The sequence below is a fragment of the Saimiri boliviensis genome, chromosome 3, assembly GCF_048565385.1.
Source record: "Saimiri boliviensis isolate mSaiBol1 chromosome 3, mSaiBol1.pri, whole genome shotgun sequence".
In the NCBI taxonomy this organism is placed as follows: domain Eukaryota; kingdom Metazoa; phylum Chordata; class Mammalia; order Primates; family Cebidae; genus Saimiri; species Saimiri boliviensis.
The window spans coordinates 91,696,110-91,719,478 of NC_133451.1; the positions used below are offsets into that span (position 1 = coordinate 91,696,110).

The window sequence follows — 23,369 nt, forward strand, 5'->3', positions numbered from 1 at the left end:
GGAACCAAGACCTAGAACTTTTCTCTTTTGATATTCCAATGTGTAAGAATGTAATAGATTAGGTGGTCCCAACTGGTGCCCACTTCCGGAAAAGAACACCAAAGCCACCAGGAGCTAGTCATGAAGAAAGGGGACATCTGAAGGTGTTAAATATAGTGAACCCCAAGTTTCTCTTCGAAGAATCAGTATGTCAGTATGTTCAGCTGTCTTATTCTTTAATTCTCTTTTTTAAAGTTTAACGTCCTTGTGGCTTCAGTAAACAACCTTTTCTACCAGTTCTCATCAGTAGTCCATATCTGTTCCCCCAGTCCCCTGCTGTGTCCTGACTCGTTCTGGTCACCTGCTTTGACCCCTGCTTACTTGCTGTGACCTGCCTGTAACCGTCCTTCCTGCCAAACTACTCATGCTGCCACTCCGGCTCGTACCTCTGCTCCCTTTAAAATAGCCAATTGGAATTAGACTAGACTGTGGTCTACCCTAGTCAATAGGGGAACAACACAGTAGTAGGGGCTACCTCCCTCAGGGCATAAGTAACCCCTCCCCTCCTTGTCCTGGTGTGCGCTCGCCATTGTTCTATCTGTGAGCTGCACCCTTCTATAGAAGTAAATTCCCTTGCTGAGGAAATTTATATTCGAGTGCTACTTCTTTTGGGGCATTGAAAATTCTACTTATAAAAAAAAAAAAAAGAAAATTCTACTTATAACAGAGGAAAGTGACAAAGCAAGTGCCAGTATTTGGCATAGCATGTGACTGACAAGAAGCTTTTCACCCTCCACTTCACATCTTACTTGCCTTAGAGAGTATGTTCTCAAATATAAGCCAAAAATGCACCCGGTGTGGTGGCTCACGCCTGTAATCCCAGCACTTTGGGAGGCCAGGGAGGATGGATCTCCTGAAGTTGGGAGTTCAAGATCAGCCTGACCAACATGAAGAAACCCCATCTCCACTAAAAATACAAGATTAGCCAGGCATGGTGGTACATGCCTCTAATCCCAGCTACTAGGGAGACTGAGGCAAGAGAATCACTTGAACCCAGGAGGCAGAGATTGCAGTGTGCCAAGATCATGCCATTGCACTCCAGCCTGGGCAACAGGAGTGAAACTCCGTCTCAAAAAAAAAAAGGAAAAAAAGTATATATATAAACTGTCAAAATGTGATAGCTTGGGGCCCAAACCTAGGGTGGCCTGTAGCCACCAATACCAGCAAGGTAATAATGGTTGCAGTAGCGACAAAAGCATAATCGCAAACTAGGGCTGCTGGTAGACTGGTCCACTTCTCTAATTCTCTCTTCAGCAGCTAAGTAGCTTGGAATTAGTACAGTCCTCTTTGGACTAGTATGTGTCTAGGCTTTTTAATTAATTCAAGGGGAAATGCAAAAACAGAAACTACTTCCCCAATAATGAATGGAAAGTACCAAAATTAAGCAAAGATAACTAGGGTGTAATTTCAGGGAAGGACAATTGGATTGTGATTTTAACCAAGAAATGTAAAACTAAGCGGTTGCAATATATTATGCCTGAACGAAAGAAGTGCTCTAATGGAGGAAAGGGAATTCATGGCAGTCTCCCTGTCACCTTGAAAAGGAAAGTCCAGGCTGGGCGTAGTGGTTCACGCCTATAATCCCAGCACTTTGGGAGGCTGAGGTGGGTGGATCACCTAAGGTCAGGAGTTCAAAACCACCCTGACCAACGAGGTGAAACCCCCTCTCTATTTAAAAAAAAAAAAAGAAAGAAAGAAAGAAAGAAAGAAAAGGAAAATCCAGAAAGATTTGGCTGTGTGTTGCCTGCACTGCTTGGGGCCCTGGAATACAAATATGGTAGCTGACTCATGCATGGGCTGAGTATCTCCCTCAGCCCATGAAAGTTAGTGACACTTGTCATTTTTGAATAGGTTATAAAATTCAAGAACAGGTAGGCCAGGCGTGGTGGCTCATGCCTGTAACCCCAGCACTTTGGGAGACCGAGGCAGGTGGATCACCTGAGGTCAGGAGTTTAAGACCAGTCTGACTAACATGGAGAAACCCCTTCTCTACTAAAAATACCAAAAATTATCCAGGCGTGGTGGTGCATGCCTGTAATCTCAGCTACTCTGGAAGCTGAGACTGGAGAATTGCTTGAACCTGGGAGGTGGCAGTGGCAATGAGCCAAGATTGTGCCAGTGCACTCCACCCTAGACAACAAGAGTGAAACTCCGTCTCAAAAACAAAACAAAACAAAAAAAACAACTCAAGAACAGGACGGATGTGGTCGCTCATGCCTGTAATCTCAGCACTTTGGCACACTGAGAGAAGAGGACTACTTGAGCCCAGGAGTTTGATACCAGCCTGGGCAGCATAACGAGACCCCATCTCAATTTTCAAAAATAAAAACAAAACAAACCTTAAATACAACCTCATAAAATTAATCGTGACAATTACTCCCAGATGAATGCTGATGAAGATACGCGAGGTCTAAAAGCAGGAATAATCTCGCTTCTACCTCACCAAATGTGTTTCTTTTCCCGAATTATTCTTTTTTTGGTGGGGAGGGTAGGGGACAGAGTCTTGCTCTGTTGCCCGGGCTAGAGTGCAATGGCTCCATCTCACCTCACTGCAACCTCTGCCTCCAGGTTCAAGCAGTTCTCCTGCCTTCGTCTCCCGAGTAGCTAGGATTACAGGTGTGCCTGGTTAATTTTTTTTTTTTTTAAGACGGGGTTTCACCATGTTGGTCAGGCTGGTCTCGAACTCCCGACCTCAGGTGATCCTCCCACCTTGGCTTCCAAAGTGCTTGGATTACAGGCGTGAGCCACCACACCTGGCCACGCCTGGCTAATTTTTGTATTATTAGTAGACATGGGTTTCACCATGTTGGCCAGGCTAGTCTTGAACTCCTGACTCAGGTGCTCTACTCGCCTTGGCCTCCCAAAGTGCTGGGATTACAGGCGTGAGCCACCACACCCAGCATTCCTGAATTCTTTATCCTGGTTAATGATAAAATAATCTTCCAGTCACTCTTTTTCTAAAATCTTGTCATCCTTCCAATGATGGTAACTCTTTCATCCCCCACACCTAGTAAATCAGCAAGTTTTAGCAATTACTATTATAATTTTTTTTTTTTTCCAGACGCAATCTCCTTCTGTTGCCCAGGCTGGACTACAATGGCACGATCTTGGCTCACTGCAACCTCCGCCTCCCAGGCTCAAGTGATCCTCATGCCTCAGCCTCCCGAATAGCTGAGACTACAGATGTGCCCCACCACGCCAGCTAATTTTTGTATTTTTAGTAGAGACAAGGTTTCATCATGTTGCCCAGGCCGGTCTTGAACTCCTGACCTCAAATTATCCACCAGTCTCAGCCTCCCAAAGCGCTGGCGTTACAAACGTGAGCCACTGCACCTGGCCATATTTTGATGTTCTCAAATATTCCCTCTCCTCTTCATTCTCACAGTCTTAGTGTAGTGGACATCTATAGATCTACAGTTCGGCTTTCTTTCTGTAATAATTGCAATTCTCATCTTTTGGGGACTTATTCCTTCTCACTCTAACCATGGGTTCTATTGGGACTAGCCTTATGGTTCCCCTCACACCAGCCACTATTGGAGGCACATGACCTGGCTGGAAAATTAGGAGCCGTAACTGAATGCAGAAACTTGACTTTATGCAAATCAAGGTTATCGTAGTGGTTATGGTGGATGCCTTTTTAACAGGGTCTCTCACAATATTAGTCTAAGCCAGAAGTCACCATACTGTTGACATTTAGGGTCAGATAATTTCCTAGTTGGGGTGGTTGTTTTATGTACTGTAAGCTGTTTAGCAGTATCCCTGGCTTCTACCCGTTAGATGCCACTACGCCCCTTCTCTAGGGTGTGACAACTAAAAATATCTCCAAATATTTCCAAGTGACCCCTGGAGGGTGAAATCATCTCAGGATGAGAATTACTGGTCTGAACCATTTGTGGCAATCCTATTACTTTCTTCATGGGCCTCCAAAAACAGGCCAATGTATAGCATTAAGTTATTGTCCACTAGAGGGCTTCTGGGAAGGTTTCCACAATCCTAAGAAAGTGGACTGGAAGTAAGAGAGCATTTTCTTATTGTTCAACACCCGCCTATGAGCGAGAATATACGGTGTTTGATTTTCTGCTCTTGTGTCAGTTTGCTGAGAATGATGGGAACACATGGACACAGGGAGGGGAGCACTACACACTGGGGTCTGTTGGGGGGAAATGGGGGAGGGGCGGGGGGTGGGGAGGTGGGAAGAGATAGCATGGGGAGAAATGACAGATACAGGTGAGGGGACGGAAGGCAGCAAAGCACACTGCCATGTGTGTACCTATGCAACAATCTTGCATGTTCATCACATGTACCCCAAAACCTAAAATGCAATAAAAAAAAAAAAGAAAAGAAAAAAAAAAAAAAAAGAGAGCATTTTCTTGAGAGAAGTTGTTTTTATGTGAATACTTAAACTAGCTGCAGCCAACATGGAGGTGGAAATGGAAAAATAAGGAATGTAAAGTAGGAGTTAGAATAAATTTTAATCCTTAACTATTGAAGTGATGATTTCCCTGCATGCACTTAAAACAATCTTAGAGAAAAAGAAAAAATAAAAAAAATACAAAAAGAAAAAACAAAACAAAATCTTATCTCTGTATTACCATTTATTTTTTAGTATATATGTATATACTAAAAAAAAATACACATGCTTGAATGGGAGTATACTGTATATACTTTGTGTTGCTTCTTTTTACATATTTGTACATGATGCCTCCACATAAGTATATGAAAAACTGCCTCATTCTTTTCATTGACCGCAAATTATTTCATTTCATAAATGAGAAATAATCTTTCTAACCAGTATCCTGGAGTCTTTTACTTTTTTAAAAAATTTTTCTAATGCAACGGATGGTTCCATAAACTTCCATTATACACAAGTCATTGGAATAGACATTAGAAGAGAAATTATTAGGCCAGGTGCCGTGGCTCATGCCTGTAATCCCAGCACTTTGGGAAGCCAAGGCGAATGGATTACTTGAGCTCAGGAGTTTGAGACCAGCCTGGCCTACATGGTGAAACCCGTCTCTACTAAAAACACAAAAAAATTAGCTGGGTGTGGTGGCATGTGCCTGTAATCCCAGCTACTTGGGAGGCTGAGACAGGAAAATCACTTGAACCTGGGAGGTGGAGGTTGCAGGGAGCCAAGATCACGCCACTGCACTCCAACCTGGGTGACAGAGTAAGACTCCCTCTCAGAAAACAAAAAACAAAGCAAAACAAAAAACCAAATTATTAGGTGTGCATATGTGATTTTCATAGATATTATAAAACATCCTGGGCAGAGATTGAATTAACACTCTCATTATCAACATATGGTAGTGCCTGTTACCTCATACTCTGATGAATAAAGTAAGTTATCAAACTTTTTGTGCTTTGGTAATTCATGAAATATGATATGCAATGTTATTTCAGTTTATATAACAAAACTTGTCAGAATCAAAATGGAATCATTTGTGTAAAACCCTGGCAAATGGAAGACAATGAAAGGAGGGGTCTCACACACATATGCCTGATAACAAGAACTATCACAAAAGATGGCAAAAAACACAATCTTACACAGAGGCTGCTTCAACCTCTCACAAAAAATACTTCTGTGAAAAATAAAAATACTTGGACTAGGACCCAGGGGAAAAACAAGAAAAAGAAAAAAAAATACTTCTATGAGCACATGTGCTGAGCAACTGCCTGTCCAACCTGGGACTGACACCATCCTTGTTATTGATCTCTGTAGTCAAAGATAATTGTTTCAAAGTAGTTATGTAATCCCCCTCATTTTTCCTTGAAAAACCTTTTACCTCCCAGAACATGCTCACTGTATTCCCATTGCAATGCTCAATTCTCAAGACAATCATTTTCTTTTAGAGAGTCTCTCTCTGCCTGTTATTTAGGTTGCCATAATCTGGTGTCAAGAAGTGGGACCCAAAGTGAGCTCACCTTGATAGACTGGTGACCCCTGGAATCAAGTGAAGTTTCCACACTGAGCCCCTTTGAGTTCTCCAATCCTACAGCTCCCCTCTTCTGTCACAGTGAAACTCCTCACATTTTGGTGAGTTCTTGGACTCCCTTATTTTGGTGAGTTCTTTTGACTTTCTTTGGGATTTGTTTTAGATAATGGCTGCCTTAATAAAGGACCATGTATCCCTCTTGAGACTAGACAATACATTTTTTTTTCTGGGAAATCCTTTCAGTACAAAGACTTTTTTTTTTTTTTTTTTTTTTTTTTTTTTTGAGATGGAGTTACCCAGGCTGGAGTGAAATGGAGCGATCTCGGCTCACTGCAACCTCCACCTCCTGGGTTCAGGCAATTCTCCTGCCTCAGCCTCCCGAGTAGCAGGGACTACAGGTGCGCGCCACCATGCCCAGCTAATTTTTGCATTTTTAGTAGAGACGGTTTCACTATGTTGGCCAGTCTGGTCTCGATTCCCTGACCTTGTGATCCTCCCGCCTTGGTTTCCCAAAGTGCTGGGATTACAGGCATGAGCCATCTCACCCGGTCATAACACCTTTTTTTTTTTTTTTTTTTAAAGACAGGATCTTGCTCTGTTTTGCAGTCTGGAGTGCAGTGACATGACATGACTCGCTGTAGCCTCAACCTCTCAGACTCAAGCAATCCTCTCACCTCAGCCTGCCACCAAATAGCTAGGACTTGTAAAAAAAAATTTTTTTGTAGACAGGGTTTTACTATGTTGCCCAGGCTGGTCTCAAACTCCTGGGCTAAAGTGATCCTCCCACATTAGCCTCCCAAAGTATCAGGATTGCAGGCGTGAACCATCATGTCCAGCTTATTTTTGTGGAACTTTTTGATGAATAAGTCTAGTTTAATATTGTTACTTTAGTGAAAACAGCTATAACTTCAAAGTAATCAACAAAATATCCATATATTTAACTGTAAAGTTCTTACTTAAGGCAAACACCTAACATTTACATGCTGTAAAAATGGCTAACAGAAAGGTAACTTGAAATAATGCTTAGCTCCATGTAATATCTGTTTTCATAAGTAATCTAGGTATAATTGTTAAAAAAATAAATCAGGTAAATGTGGCCGGTTGTGGTGGCTCACACCTGTATTCCCAGTTCTTTGCGAGACCAAGGCGGTGGGTCACGAGGTCAGGAGGTTGAGATAAGCCTGACCAACATGGTGAAACCCTGTCTCTACTAAAAATATAAAAATTAGCTGGGTGTTGTGGTGTGTGTCTGTAATCCCAGCTACTCAGGAGGGAGTAGCTTGAAACTGGGAGGCAGTGGTTGTGGTGAGCTGAGATCCACACTGCACTCCAGCCTAGGCAACAGAGCGAGACTCCATCTCAAAATAATAATAATAATAATAATAATAATAATAATAAAATTAGGTAAGTGAAAAGGGAATAAGCATTTATAAATGAACTTTTCATGTAATTTGAGATCTTGAAGTTATGTTAAATAGGTAATAGTTATTCATTAAATATCTGGGTCACAGCCAAATATAAAATGTAAAAACATTAATTATTGAACATAAATTCAAATTAATTTATTTTTGGCTTTTTTTTTTTTTTTTTTTTTTTTTTTTTTGGTGCAGGGGAGACAGGGTCTCACTCTCTCAACCAGGCTGGAGTGCAGTGGCATGATCACAGCTCACTGCAACCTCTACCTCCCAGGCTCAAGCAGATCCTCCCAGCTTAGCCTCGCCAGTAGCTGGGACTATAGGTGTGAACCCGCATGCCTGGCTAATTTTTTGAATTTTTTTTCTTTGTAGAGATGGTGTCTCTGAATGTTGCCCAGGCTTGTCTTGAACTCCTGGGCTCAAGGGATCCTCCCCTTTCAGCCTCTCCAAGTACTAGGATTACAGACATGAAACACTACACCTGGTCTACTTTTGGCTTAAGTTTTAAAGAAAGATAAAAGATATTTGGGCCTATTAATAAATATGCTCTGTTTCACATTGGAAAATTGCTCCATGAGAAAGCATATGTTCCTACAGATTATGAAATACATATTCATAGGATGTTGATGTATGTCAGATAGTCTAGAGTTTGGTTGCTTCCTGGGCTTTCACTAGAAATTAGGGTTACTGGCTGGGCGTGATGATTCATGCCTGTAATCCAAGCACTTTGGAGGCCAAGGCAGGCGGATCACCTGAGGTCGGGAGTTCAAGACCATCCTGACCAACATGGTGAAATCCTGTCTTAATAAAAAAATAATAATAAATAAAAATTCATTTAAAAAAAGAAATTAGGGTTACTGAGAGTTAAAAATTCTAATTAACGTATGTGAATTCTGCATGCAAGATGTAGAAGAAATTAAGTTGTGTTTTCGATGAAAAAATTTTAAAGATAAGAATTTTTTTAAAGAAAAGAATACTTTTGTCTAAATTCAGAGGTTATTTAAGGTTATTTTAAAAAGTAAATTTAGAAAGAAGATAGCAGCAAGACAGAAAGGAACCAGTAGGTAGAAGAGAGGCTTGCAAAGAAAGTAGAAAGTTAGAGGTATGAAGATGTATTTTTGGAATGGGAGGTTAAAAAGAGAAGTTTTTTTTTTTTTTTTTTTTTTTTTTTTTTTTTTTTTTTTGGTATGAGAGAGAATCTTAAGTGGTCAAAATCAAAAAAAAAAAAAGAAGTAAATTTTGTCCTAAAGTAAAATGACTGGTTGTTAAAGAAAGAGCAACTATAAATAGGACAAAATCAAAGGTCTAAGCAGTTCACAGAAGGTCTGAGCTAGTTGTAAAAGGTTTGTGAAAGATGATACTCATGAAAGAAATTTTGTGTGTGATCGAGTTGGCTAAAATTACACTTGGTTTTAGCCAAAAGGCCAAGAAGTGATGAAGTTGGCTATAATTAGAAGAGAATTATTTATTAATATTTCTAAAGATTTAGATTTAATCATATGTATAATTAAATATATATGGCTACATATGTATACATATATATAAATATGTTATGGATACAAAACTAACATTTTAGTCCCCTCTGTTAGAGCAACTTTTTTTGGAATATTGATCTGTTCTTCACAAAATTTATAAGAGGTTTTGATTTCTAATTCTGAAATCTGTTTAAGTTTTTAACCATCTTCTGAACTAAGCTTTCTTCTGTTTTATAGTCTCCATTTAATTTCCATAATTCCAGGTTAAAAATGTTACCTTCTTCATTTAGAATAGCAATTTCATTTCTCAAAATAGAGTTTTTCTTTGGAAGCTTTTCAGATTCATATCTCAGAAGTTCAAATTTTGCTGTATCTCACCACATGTGATTTGCAGGTCAGGGATCATTACCTTCAGCTTCTCCTCTTTTTCTCCTAGAGAAGGTACTCTTTTTGTTTGGCTGGGGTGATAACTCTTTTCTTCAACTTTTTTGTCAGCTCCTTTAACTTTTTTCTCCAGTACTCACTCTGCTGTTGTGACCTGACACTGAATATGTTTGTCTTGAAGGCCTGGGAGAACAATGCTTTCCTGCAATATAACTGGATTCTGCACTTTCGGCTTTTCTTAATGTATCTGGATTATTCAATGTAATCAGGCAATTTCACATACTTTTGCTTTTTCTAAGAGCCATATATTCTCCCTGCTCAAGGGACTGGTTTTCTTGTTTACTTCTATGATACAGTGTACACTCATAACCTTAGACCTACACTCTTCCACTGTCCGATTGAATTCAAGTACCTATACATCAAATCTGACTTCCAGGTTATCTGAATGTGCTTCCCATAAAGAAAAGCAATAAAAATGTTGGAGGTTTTTCTTTACCCTTTGGTAATTGGCCTAAGAAACAAAATTTGGTGTTTTATCAAGATAATTTCCCGTGTGTAATACTGTTTTCTTTAGGTTTCAGATTATGTAGGAAAACTGAGCTTTAAACAAGTTAAAGGTTCTTTTTTTTTTTTTTTTTTGAGACGGAGTTTCACTCTTGTTACCCAGGCTGGAATGCAATGGCGCAATCTCGGCTCACTGCAACCTCCGCCTCCTGGGTTCAGGCAATTCTCCTGCCTCAGCCTCCTGAGTAGCTGGGATTACAGGCACGCGCCACCATGCCCAGCTAATGTTTTGTATTTATTTAGTAGAGACAGGTTTTCACCATGTTGACCAGGATGGTCTCGATCTCTTGACCTCGTGATCCACCCGCCTCAGCCTCCCAAATTGCTGGGATTACAGGCTTGAGCCACCGTGCCTGGCCAAAGGTTCTTTTCTTGTTTTGTTTTTGTTTTATTTTGCATCTATGTAATATCCTGTATTTGCTTTAGAAATATTTTAATTATCATTCTGGTTAAGTGAATGACAATTATTTCACAATGACATGTGATCCCATTTTGATCAGATGTTTTCAACTTTTGACATCTTTGACAGGCTTCCTCAGTACCCAAGTTGTAAATTAAGTTTTCTGGACCTACAACTAACATTGAGATTTTCCACTTGGGCCTCTGGAGAGCCTCCAAGAATGTATTTCTCATCTGGTAGAGATGTTAATAATTAGGCTTGTTTGATGTATTAAATTATATGGGAGGCATTGTCAAATAAATGATGCTAAAACTTTGTAAAGTTATATTTATCAGAATATGATATTGATATTCTATATATTAACACTGTGACTGTTCTGAAGATTATGTAAAATTTCTGAAAGTCTGATGATCCTGATATGATGCTGTCATCATGATTCTGGTTATTATTTTAAAATGATATATGAAATAGAAATAACTGAATTTCCTTGTCATTTGCTAAACTTTCATCAGATTTTTCACCATGGTTATTCAAAGTCTCTGTCACCCACAATTTTGATTTTTCTCTAAAAGCATCTGCATTCACGCTGGGTGTGGTGGCTCATGCCTGTAATGACAGTACTTTGTTTGGGAGGCTGAGACAGGAGAATCACTTGCGGCCATAGGTTCAAGATCAGTCTGAGCAACATGTGAAGACCCTGTCTCTATTTAAAATAAAATAAAATAAAATAAACAAAAAATAAAAGTATCTGCAATAAGATTCATGGAAAGACTCTAGTAAATGCTCTTGATATACATTTCTGATAGCTTTAAAATCAATGGCTCTTGTAAAAATTTCCAGAATTCTGTGGCTGGGTGTGGTGTCTCAGGCCTGTAATCCCAGAGGTTTGGGAGGCTGAGGCAGGCAGATCACCTGAGGTCAGGAGTTCAAGACCAGCCTAGCCAACATGGTGAAACCCCATCTCTACGAAAAATACAAAAATTAGCTGGGCAAGGTGGCAGGCACCTGTAATTCCAGGTACTCAGGAGGCTGAAGCAGAAGAATCCCTTGAACCTGGGAGGCAGAGGTTGCAGTGAGCCGAGATCACACCATTGCCCTCCAGTCGGCAACAGAGTGAGACTCTGTCTTAACAACAACAAAATAACAAAAAATAAAAAACAGGTCTCATCCAATTTCCCATGGCCATTTGATTTATTCAATTGGTTACTGGTTGCCTTTAAGCCTAAATTCATGGCTTAAAACCATTATGCAAACTGTGATTATCATATTACTATTAATTTTACCTAGTATTTTCTTTTTTAAACTTTGTAGCCGTTGCCTGTCAAATTTCTGCAGATATACAACTCTTTGCAGAATAATGCTGGTCCAGCACTTTGTGATGATAGACAACACCTATGGAACACACAGAAACTTAGCAATGGACTCCAGGTGGATTTAGCCTAAGAGTCATTTCCTCCAAACCTCCTTTGATAAAATGGTTTTGCCACTGACTCCTAGTCATGAGTCACTCTCTCCAATGTAGTACTAGACAACAACCTGGGACACATAGGACTTGGCATTGAGGGACAATGAAAACCTAACTCCATAGCTGAGTGTGATGGCATTTGCCTGCAGTCCCAGTTACTCAGGAGGCTGAAGCAAGAGGATCACTTCCGCCAGGAGTTCAAAGCTATAGTGCACTGTTACTGAGCCTATGAATAGACACTGCACTCCAGCCTGGGTAACATATCAAGAATTTTTTTTTTTGAGAGTCTCACTCTGTTGCCCAGGCTGAAGTGCAGTGGTGCGATCTTGGCTCACTGCAACCTCTGCCTCCCGGGTTCAAGCAATTCTCCTGCCTCAGCCTCCCGAGTAGCTGGGACTACAGGCGTGCACCACCATGCCTGGCTAATTTTTGTATTTTTAGTAGAGACAGGGTTTCACCATGTTGGCCAGGATAGTCTCGAACTCTGAGCTCAAGTGATATGCTCGTCTTGGCCCCCCAAAGAACTGGGATTACAGGTGTGAGCCACCACTCCTGGCCTGCTCTTTTTTTTGTTTTGTTTTGAGATGGAGTCTCTCTCTGTTACCCAGGCTGGCGTGCAGTGGCGCAGTCTTGGCTCACTGCAACCTCTACCTCCTGGTTCAAGCAATTCTCCTGCCTCAGCCTCTGGAATAGCTGGGACTACAGGTACATGCTGTCATCCCTGGTCTTCTTTTTTTTTTTTTTTTTTCTTCACTAGAGATGGAGTTTTACCGTGTTGCCCAGGCTGGTCTCAAACTCCTGAGCTCAGGCAATCTGCCTGCCTTAGCCTCTTAAAGTGCTAGGATTATAGGTGTGAGCTACTGTGTCCAGCCCCGCCCTACTTTTTTTTAAAGTAGGAATAAAGAACACCAAAAACCTAACTATGGGATAATTGATCAGCAATGCTTATAGAAAAAGATTTTGATCAACAGGGGACATATAAAAATTGTCAGGGTCAAAAAAGAGTCACTTGTGTCAAACCCTGAAATATGGACCCAGAGAAGGCCACAAAGGGAGGGTTGTCATGCTTGTAGACCTGATAAGACTATCACAAAAGACTAGCTGCAAAAACCACAACCTTGCACAAAGGCCATCGCAACCTTACACAAGAAATATTTCTGTGAGTACATCTGCCTAGCAACTGCCTGTCCAGTCTTGGCCAGTCCAGTCATGCCACCCTTGTTATTGATTCTTGTAATGAAGAATAATTGTTTACAAACACTTACATAATCCTCTTTTTTTTCTTTAAAAACTTTTGTCTTTTATTGCCTCCCTGAATATGCTCACAATGTTCCCATTGCTATGCTCAATCCCAAATAAATATCATTATCAATCCTGAATAATTATCAATAAATATTTTTTAAATATTTTTAAATGTAAAATATATGCATATATAATATATATAAATATATTTATAATATAAATATGTATAAATATGTATAAATATAAATATATATATAAATATAATATAAAGTATGTATGTGTATGTGTATATGTGTATATATATATACTTTTTGAGACAAAGTCTCATTCAGTCACCCACGCTGAACTGCAGTGGCATGAACATGGCTCACTGCAGTCTCAACCTCCTGGGCTCAAGTGATCCTTCTACCTCACCACTCTGGATCGAAAGGACTACAGGTGTACACCACCATGCTTGGCTAATTAAAAAAACTTTTTTTTACAGACAGGATCTCTTTGTGGTGCTCAGGATGGTCTCAAACTCCTGGCTCAAGCAATCCTCCTGCTTTAAGCAATCATCCTGCCTTGACCTCCCAAAGTTCTGAGATTACAGGTACTTACAGGTGAGCTACTGCATTTGGCTATATATATATTTTTTTCATTTAATTTATTATTATTTTTTTAGAGACCGGGTTTCACCATGTTGGCCAGGCTGGTCTCAAACTCCTGACCTCGTGATCTGCCTGTCTCAGCCTCCCAAAGTGCTGGGATTACAGGCGTGAGTCACTTTGCCCCGTCTATTTATATATTTTTTTAATCCACCCATCTGTACACTGAGTATGCATGTGTGTTTAATCTATTTTTATGCAGTTTAATGTTTTAGATCTTAAGTTTAAATCTTTGGATTATTTAGCATTTTTTTTGGTTTAATGTGTTACATAAAAACCTTTATGTAATGTGTTATATAAAAACCTTTGTTTTTTTCTGAACTATTATTTAGTAGTACCATGATGTTTTCTTCTAGTGTACTTATTCATTATGGTAGCCTTTTTCCATGGTTCATTATAAGCAGTTATGTCCAAATCTGCTTTTCATCCCAAAAAATATTGGTGAGTTCTCCTTCACTGTCCACTCTCTTTTTCCTGGGAACTGTCAACTGTACCATAATATTAAGAATCAGTATTGTAGGCCGGGCGCGGTGGCTCAAGCCTGTAATCCCAGCACTTTGGGAGGCCGAGGCGGGTGGATCATGAGGTCGAGAGATCGAGACCATCCTGGTCAACATGGTGAAACCCCGTCTCTACTAAAAATACAAAAAATTAGCTGGGCGTGGTGGCGCGTGCCTGTAATCCCAGCTACTCAGGAGGCTGAGGCAGGAGAATTGCCTGAACACAGGAGGCAGAGGTTGCAGTGAGCCGAGATCACGCCATTGCACTCCAGCCTGGGTAACGAGAGTGAAACTCCGTCTCAAAAAAAAAAAAAAAAAAAAAAGAATCAGTATTGTAATAACATCTACATTATAGGGTATGTAGTATATACAAACGCAGCTTCTGGAACCAGAATGTCTGATTGTGTGTGTGGCTTACCATCTGTGTGCCCTTGGACTTTTTTTTTTTTTTTTTTTTTTTTGAGATGGAGTCTCGCTCTGTGACCAGGCTGGAATGTAGTGGTGCGATCTCGTCTCACTGCAACCTCAGCCTCCTGGGTTCCAGCAATTCTGCTTCAGCCTCCCCAGTAGCTGGGATTATAGGCACGTGACACCACACCCAGCAATTTTTTTTTTTTTTTTTTTTTTTTTTTTTTAGACGGAGTCTCGCTCTGTCACTGGGGCTAGAGTGCAGTGGTGTGGTCTAGGCTCACTACAACCTCTGCCTCCTGGTTTCAAGTGATTCTCCTGCCTCAGCCTCCAGAGTAGGTAGGACTACATGCACGCGCCATCACACCTGGCTAATTTTTTTGTAATTTTAGTAGAGACGGGCTTTCACTGTGTTAGCCAGAATGGTATCGATGTCTTGACCTCGTGATTCGCCTACCTTGGCCTCCCAAAATGCTGGGATTACAGGCCTGAGCCACTGCGCCTGGCTTCCTTGGGACTTCTTCACTTTTCTGTGGCTCAGTTTTCTTAACTGTAAAATGAGACTACTGTTAGGATTGAATAAGTTAATGTTTGTAAGATGTGTAAAATGGTTCCTGGTACATAGATAAGGATTTGCAAGTTTTAGAATTTGGATTTTTCCCCTTCTGTGGCTTAAGAGAGCGAGGAAGAGGGCTGAAGCCATGGGAAGCTTGACTATTTTGTGGGTCTTGGTTTCTGATTTAGAAATGAACTATCTTGCTCAGAGAGTCTGTTCTTAACTTCTAATGTTTTTGTTTCTCTCTTTATTTTTTCAATTTAGTCCAAATTCTTCTGTATTTGAAAGATGTTTCTCAAGGTTTAAAAAATTATTTAAATGTTTTAATATAAAAAACTCGTAACATTAAACAAAAGATGAAGGAATAACAATAAATCTCATTTACTCACTTACCAGTTTCATTTTTTATGTTATTTTCTTTTTTGTTTGTTTGTTTGTTTTGAGATAGAGTCTCACTCTTCTTACCCAGGCTGGAGTGTAATGGCGTGATCTCAGCTCACCACAACCTCCCCCTCCTGGGTTCAAACAGTTCTCCTGCCACAACCTCCCAAGTAGCTGGGATTACAGGTATGTGCCACCAAGCCCAGTAAATTTTGTATTTTTAGTAGAGAAGAGGTTTCTCCATGTTGGTCAGGCTTTATTCTATTTTTTTTTGGGGGGGGGCATATGAAAATTTATTACTACAGTGTTTTCACCATTAACATTTATGATCTTGGTCTTTCCTTCTTGCCTTTGTATAGGGCCAAAAGAGAGACATTGGCTACTTTGACAATCTTAAAGCAAACTCCAGGAATATCACCAAGCTTTGCGACCAAATCCAGCTACCAGAACTTCATCGTTTTCCTCAGTAAAGTTCAAGCAACCATCATTGGGTACAAAGGCTGTGATTTTCTTGCCATTCTTGGTCAGCTGGACCCTGACACACTTCCTAATGGCAGAATTTGGCTACTTGGCTTCAACTCCTACTTTTTCTAGCACGATTCCTTTTGCATGAGAAGCACCTCCAAAAGGGTTGGCCTTCAGGGCTGTGCCCGGATGGCTTTCTTGTACTGTTCATCATGCCACTTCCGGTCTTGTCGGTGGCTACGGAGCTTCCTTGCAGTACGAAGGCCACGATACTTGCCCATCCTGCCGGCATCACAGGCCTGAGCAAAAGAGTGCTTTATTCTATTTTTTAAGAATAGAGACAGAGTCTCACTATGTTGCCAAAGCTGGTTTTGAACTTCTGGACTCAAGTGATCCTTCTGCCTCAGCCTGCCAAAGTGCTGGGTTTTGAAGGCATGTGTCACCATTCCCGGTTCACCATACAGGTTTAATTGTTATTGTCTTATGGCCTTCAAAGGTCTTGGTATATTGGGAGGATTACTTGAGCCCAGCAGTTTGAGACCAGCCTGGATGATATAGGGAGATCTCAAAAAAAAAAGTCTTGTCATAAGGTTGAGAACTCTTCCCTAGTTTCCACATAGATGGTGCTGTTGTTCCTAGCACCTAAGAGAAGGAAGTTTTGTGGGTCTGTACCTATCCTTTCAGATTTGCTGTAAGTCGTAAACCCAATGTTGAAGTCTTTTATTTAAGATTATGCTCATATGGTGACCAGACCTATGATATGTCAACTGGTTAATATTTGTTTTTGTTTTCTTTAGGCCGTTTGTAATTTGGGATCTTTTGCCTTGCCCATCAGCACTGTCATAGGGATTCCTGCAAACCTCAGCATTCTCTTCATGTTTATGTCTCCTGGGTGCCTTTTTCTGTTCATATGCATGATAATTTCTATCCTGAAAATTAACTTCTTTCTTTCTTTTGTTCTTTTTCCTTTCTTTCTTCTCCTTCTCTCCCTCCCTCCTTCTCTCTCTCTTTCTTTCTTTCTTCTCCTTCTTTCCCTCCCTCCCTCCTTCTCTCTCTCTCTCTCTCTCTCTCTTTCTTTCTCACTTTCTTTCTTCTTAGACAGGGACTCTGTTATGCAGGCTGGAGTTCAGTGGTGTGATAACGGCTCACTGCAGTCTCAATCTTAAGGGCTCAAGTAGTCTTCCCACCTCAGCTTCCCGAGTAGCTGGGACTACAGGCATGCGCCACCAGGCCCACCTAATTTTTTGTTTCTTTGTGTGTGTGTGTGTGTGTGTGTGTGTGTGTGTGTTTTGTTTTTGTTTTTGTTTTTGTTTTTGGTAGAGAAAGGGTTTTGCTATGTTGCCCAGGCTGGTCTCAAACTCCTTGGTTTAAGTGATTCATGCATAGCGGCCTCCCAATAGGTGGCTCATGCCTGTAGTCAGCATTTTGGGAGGCCTAGGAAGGTGGATACCTGAGATCAGGATTTCGAGACAAGCCTGATCAGCATGGTGAAACCCCATCTCTACTAAACATATAAAAATTAGCTGGGCATGGTGGCAGGCGCCTGTAATCCCAGCTACTTGGGAGGCTGAGGCAGGAGAATCACTTGAACCTGGGAGGCAAGAGTTTGCAGTGAGCCAAGATTGTAACATTGCACTCCAGCCTGGGTGACAAGAATGAAACCCCATCTCAAAAGAAAAAAAAATTAGCTGGGCATGGTGACTTGCATCTGTAATCCCAGCTACTCATGAGGCTGAAGCAGGAGAATTGTTTGAACCCAGGAGGTGGACATGCAGGGAGGCAGAGATTTCAGTGATCCTGAGGTTGGACCACTGCCCTCCAGCCTGGGTGGCTGAGGGAGAGCCACTGCACCCCGCCAGTAGGCAGTATTATTATCCCCATTTTCAGATGAGAAACCTGAGGGGCAGAGATGTTAAGTGCATTGCACAGGTCACACTGCTAATACACGCAGAGTCAGAATACAAACCCCAGCAGCCAGTCTGTGGTCTGCACTCCTGGCCACTTGGCCATGCTGCCTCAAAATACATAAGGGAAACATCCTTTTACACAGGACAAACATTCAGTGACTCCTTTTATCATACTATTTGGGATATATACTATGAAAAACATGATCTTCCATGAACGGTACAGACAATAGAAAGCAAATGTCTGAAAGTTCCAAAAACTGAAGAAGTATGTAAACTCAGTACAAAATAAACAGTTTAATCAATTAGTGACATACTATAATCAGATTTTCTTTTTTTTTTAGATGAAGTCTTGCTCTGTTGCCCAGGCTGGCACCCAGTGGTACTATCTTGGGTCACTGCAGGCTCTGCCTTCTGGGTTCAAGTGATTCTCCTGCCTCGGCATCCTGAGTAGCTGAGGCTACAGACATGTGACACCATGCCCAGCTAATTTTTGTATTTTTGGTAGAGACAGGGTTTCACCATGTTGGCCAGGCTAGTCTAGAACTCCTGGCCTTAAGTGATCTGCCAGCCTCAGCCTCCAATAGTGCTGGGATTACAGCCATGGGCCACTGCACTGGCCTATAATCAGATTTGAAGTCAACTTTTATTCTTGAATCCTCAATGAATACTTTTGGTATTTTTCAACAAAACAAATTCAAAACTTCATTTTATTTTTCCTATTTAATTCTGTTTAATTTGGATAAATACTTTGCTCTAAACAAATGTCATTTATTTACTTTCCATGGATGATCATGATAGATTCAGTCTTTATTTATTTATTTATTTTTGAGATGGAGTCTTGCTCTGTCGCCCAGGCTGGAGTGCAGTGGTGCAATCTCAGCTCACTACAACCTCCGCCTCATGAGTTCAAGCAATTCCCCTGCCTCAGCCTCCTGAGTAGCTGGGATTACAGGCACCTGTCATCGTGCCCAGGTAATTTTTGTATTTTCGTAGAGACAGGGTTTCACCATGTTGGCCAGGTGATCTTGAACTCCTGACCTCAGGTGGTCCACAAAGCTCTGGGATTACAGGTGTGAGCCACCACATCCGGCCTTTTGTTCTTGAGTTCTGTGAGCTACTGACAGCTTTCTAAATTATTCTAAGAGTCTGGATTTCAATGATTTATTATTTTTGACATAATTTCTGTAAAGTTCCTGAAAACTGCAAGTCTATAATTAATTACACGTTAGACTAAGCAGTTGGCTCTGACACAAATGAAGTGAGTTTTGTTTTTCTCATCTCAACAGTATTTTTAATCATTATGTTATCACTTGCAAATGTCTATAGGGATGCCTTGGTTCTCTTTCAGTGGTGGATATAGCATATGTATTTGTGCATTACTTGAAGATCTTCCAATCTACCAGATGAAACTGGGACAGGACAATGTACCATATAGTATCCAAGAACAGCAGGGAATCTCAGTTTGAAGTTAGGTCAATTTCCAACATGAACGGTGATGTCTGGCAAACTGGTAGTGTGGGCCCAACAGGAACCACTTTTTTAAGGAAAAGTTTCCTCTTGGGAGAAATCACGTTGAAGAAAGGCTGAGTCAGAAATAATAAACTTGAGTTTTAAGAGAGCCTTCGTAGGAGGATAATAGTGCTCTATAGGCAGCCTGATAGCTATCATTCAGCTCCTTATCATATACAAGTCCCCCGAGTGGGTGTCTGGGACCTAGGGAAAGAGTGGTCTGTAAGTAAAAATTGAAAGTGCTGTTTCACTGAAAGTTGTAAAACATTGATGCCACTGGTTTGGATTCTGCCTGCAGAATTGAATCGAAGAGGAAGAGAAGCATTCTTCCTTTAGTGCCTTTGTAATGATGCTTGGTGAGAGATAGTGGTGAAGGCACTGCTTAAAGAGAGAGGCACTGGCAGGCAGAGCAGTGGTTGAGACCAGTGGGAACTGCCCTGCCTGGTGGAGCAAAGGCAGAATCTGATGCTCAGGTTCTGCAGCATCTATAGGGAACTTGGTGCCTACAGTGCTCATCAAATGATCCAGGAGCCTCCTTGAACCTTGCAGAACCCGGAAAAAATTACCATGCCAACAGAGCAGAACCAGATCCTCTAGGGAAACACAGTGCTGGTGGAAGAACCGTAGTTCCAGTAAGCAAATGTGGTGTCCAGTGGGTGGTTGCTGAATCAGTGTGTGTTTGTGAGCATATGTGAGACACCCACTGAAGATGCCTAAAAACACCACTGAAGTCCTGCATTATGCAGGTGCTGTGAGCCTGTGACTACTGGGTTATTCCACTTAATGTGACTTATTTGTATCTACAAGCTAGTGGAAGCTGGGTGCTATAGCTTAGATATTTGTCCTCCCAAACCTCATGTTGACATTTGATTCCCAGTGTTGGAGATGGGACCTAATGGAAAATGTCTGGGTCATGGAGGTGGATGCTTTATGAATGGATTAACTTCCTCACTGTAGGAGTGGTGAGTTCTCACTCTCTTAGTTCCCATGAAAGTTGGTTGCTAAAAAGAGGGCTGCCGGGCGTGGTGGCTCATGCCTGTAATCCCAGCACTTTGGGAGGCCGTGGCGGGTGGATCACCTGAGGTCAGGAGTTCGGAACCATCCTGGCCAACAAGGTGAAACCCTGTCTCTACTAAAAATACAGAAATTAGCTAGGTGTGGTGGGCGCACGCTTGTAATCCCGGCTACTGGGGAGGCTGAAGCAGGAGAATTGCTTGAACCCAGGAGGCAGATGTTGCAGTGAGCTGAGATTGTGTCACTGCACTACAGCCTGGGCGACAGGGAGAGACTCCATCTCAAAAAAGAAAGAAAAAAAGAACCTGGCACTCCCCGCCACCATGTCTCTGCACACACCAGCTTCCCTTTGCCTTCTGTCATGAGTGAAAGCAGCCTGAGGCTCTCACCAGATGCCCAGTTTTGAAACTTCTAGCCAGCAGAGCTGTGTGCTAAATAAACCTCTTTTCTTCATAAAATACCCAGCCTCAAGTATTCCTTTATAGCAACACTAAACAGGCCAGGTGCAGTGGCTCATGCTGTAATCCCACACTTTGGAAGGCAAGGTTGGGAGGAGTTCTTGAGCCCATGTGTTCAAGACCAGGTTGGGCAACATAGTGAGAACCTGCCTCAAAAAAAAATTAAAATATTAGCTGGGTGTGGTGGCATGCACCTGTAGTTCTACCTATTCAGAAGGCTGAGGCCAGAGGATCACTTGAGCCCAGGAATTCAAGGTTACAGTCAGCTATGATCATACCACTTCATGCCAGCCTGGGCAACAGAGCGAGACACGGTCTCAAAAAAGATAAAATAAAATAAAACATTAAACAGACGAAGACACTGAGCAAATGGGTCTGCAAAATAATCTAGAGATTAGAAACTGTCATCAAAAATATTAGGAATATTTAGGGGGCCACTAGGCAACTTATGTTATAATTACTTAGGTTCAAATAGAAAGCGTAATTTCATCTTGTAGTCACAGGTTACAATATGGCATACGTTCTTATTTAAGACTAAATAACCTAGACTGTGAGAATGTACCGATTTAGACTTTGGTCATTGTCTCATAGAAGTCATACGACCAAACAATGTCTTCATCAATTGGGGTGGGATTTTATTCCCAAAGAGAAAAGATATATTTATACCATCCTGAGAGTGGTATTTGCCTTATGTTCCTTACTTTTAACAGTAATACTGAATAAGCTAAGCCTTCAGATAGCTGTCTGCTTACAGTCCCTTCAGAAAGGATTTTCCCTATTGTCTTCTTCTAGAATATTATTTCTGTGTGTAATTCTTTTCTTGTATAAGATGACTCTGTCACTTTAACCATACTTGATATGAATGACAGCAGTTACCTAATCCATGGAAAAGCAATCCATTATTCAGTCAAAAACCTGTCAGTTGTCCTATCATGAAAAATGTTCAATGGAGATAATTGTAGCTAACTAGACTGAAGAATATCACCTTTCTTTGAAAGCAAAGGCAAAAACTGAAAGAAAAAGATTGAGAAATGTAACTAGTAGAAGCCTGCAAGCAGGAGAAGCCAAGAAGAAGAAGCTAATACAACAGATGTCATTATGTTGAACAAAAGAAGAGAGTACATGCACTGGTGGCTTATTGGAAGGACAATCAGACGGAGAATAATTGCCTCCATTACAGTATAGTGGAGCATACAATAGAGTCATTAGAAGCTACCCAGTTACGAACCACTGGACATCAAGGAGGAATTTTTAATTTTCAAGTCATGTTCCGTCTCCTCGCATTCTGCAGGGTAGCTTCAGCATGTCTTCATTCCTATAACCTACTAAACTCTAACCACTCCCACATGGCTGCAATGAATTTTACCAGTATTTAAAAAAAATCAATACTAATTTAAGTAAGAAGGATAACTAGTAGGCATTAGTAATAAAGTAAAATAAGACTGATAGAAACCAAAATTTAAGAAAAATAAACTAATAAATATTGTTTTTTCATTTTCTTTCTTTATTTATTGTAAAAATGAGGTTCTGCTTTATTGCCCAGACTGGTCTCAAACTCCTGGGCTCAAACCATCCTTCCGCCTTGGCATCCCAAAGTGATGGGATTACAGGTGTGAGCCACCATGCTCGGCCTTCTTTTTTATTTATTTTTTCCCCAGTGAAAACTGGATAAGCTGCTAGACAAATTCTAAAAAAGATGTAACACTAGTACATATTCTTATTCTGTGGGTAGTGAGCATGAAATTCGAATCTTGGTTTCCCAGTATCTAAGGTAAAAAGAAAAAAAATGAGAACAAAAATATTTTAAAATATTTAACTTTTATCTTCATTTATTTTTCCCTTTCCTTTCTCTCATATTAGCCAGGTCTGCGTTTTCTTCTTCAAGGTGAAGTCTGTGGTAAGGATGGACATTGAACTTGTCTAGAAAACTATCTGGTTTTATTTCAAAAGGCTTAGCCTCAGTAGAGGAGAGAAGTTGCAGGTAAAGATAAAATGACTTACAGAAAGCTGAAGTAAAAGAACTTTGCTCAGTTGAGAAAAAATATTCCACATGCTTAGTAATACCAGAGGAACTTGAGTTTTGGACATGGGGACCCTGATCATGATTTGCGGTAGTGTTGCTTGGGAGAGAGCAAGAGACCCCAAGTATGAAATTCTCAGCTTTGGCACAAAATACCCATGCTGCAAACCTGGTGTGAAAGCAGCTAAGCTCTACTTGACCTGGAGGGCTAATGCAGAAAGAGCATGGAAAGGTCTATGACGAGATGACCAAAGACCAGTGGGCCTTTCTGTTACCTCCCTGATGCCCTGGCACCACAAAAGATTCCAGAACCACGAATGACCTTGGGGAGATTGGCATCAAGCTTAAAGAAGGAACAAAGTTAAATATGTACATGCTGGGTAGAATTGTGGGGTGGGGGAGTGTTGCTCAGAATCAGAAAGTATCTTGATGTACAAAATTTTTTGCACATCTGTACCTGAGCACTGATATTCCCACCCACTATAGCTTCTCAGAAAAGACAAGAATCAAGCTCACTTCTGAGTTTCAAATGACTCACAGTGGTTGCAAGGACAGTTAAGCTTTTTTTTTTTTTTTTTTTTTTT

General features: G+C 40.9%; 1 non-coding gene and 1 pseudogene across 1 annotated transcript; both read right to left on the minus strand.

The window, feature by feature from the left end:
• Window positions 1-15,697: 15,697 nt before the first annotated feature.
• On the minus strand, window positions 15,698-16,158 carry LOC101043226 (small ribosomal subunit protein uS12-like; annotated as a pseudogene).
• A 6,254-nt stretch (window positions 16,159-22,412) lies between these two features.
• Window positions 22,413-22,472, minus strand: LOC120363795 (U7 small nuclear RNA). The gene has a single exon (XR_005579234.1). It is a non-coding gene; the product is annotated as a U7 small nuclear RNA (small nuclear RNA).
• Between the last annotated feature and the right edge of the window lie 897 nt (window positions 22,473-23,369).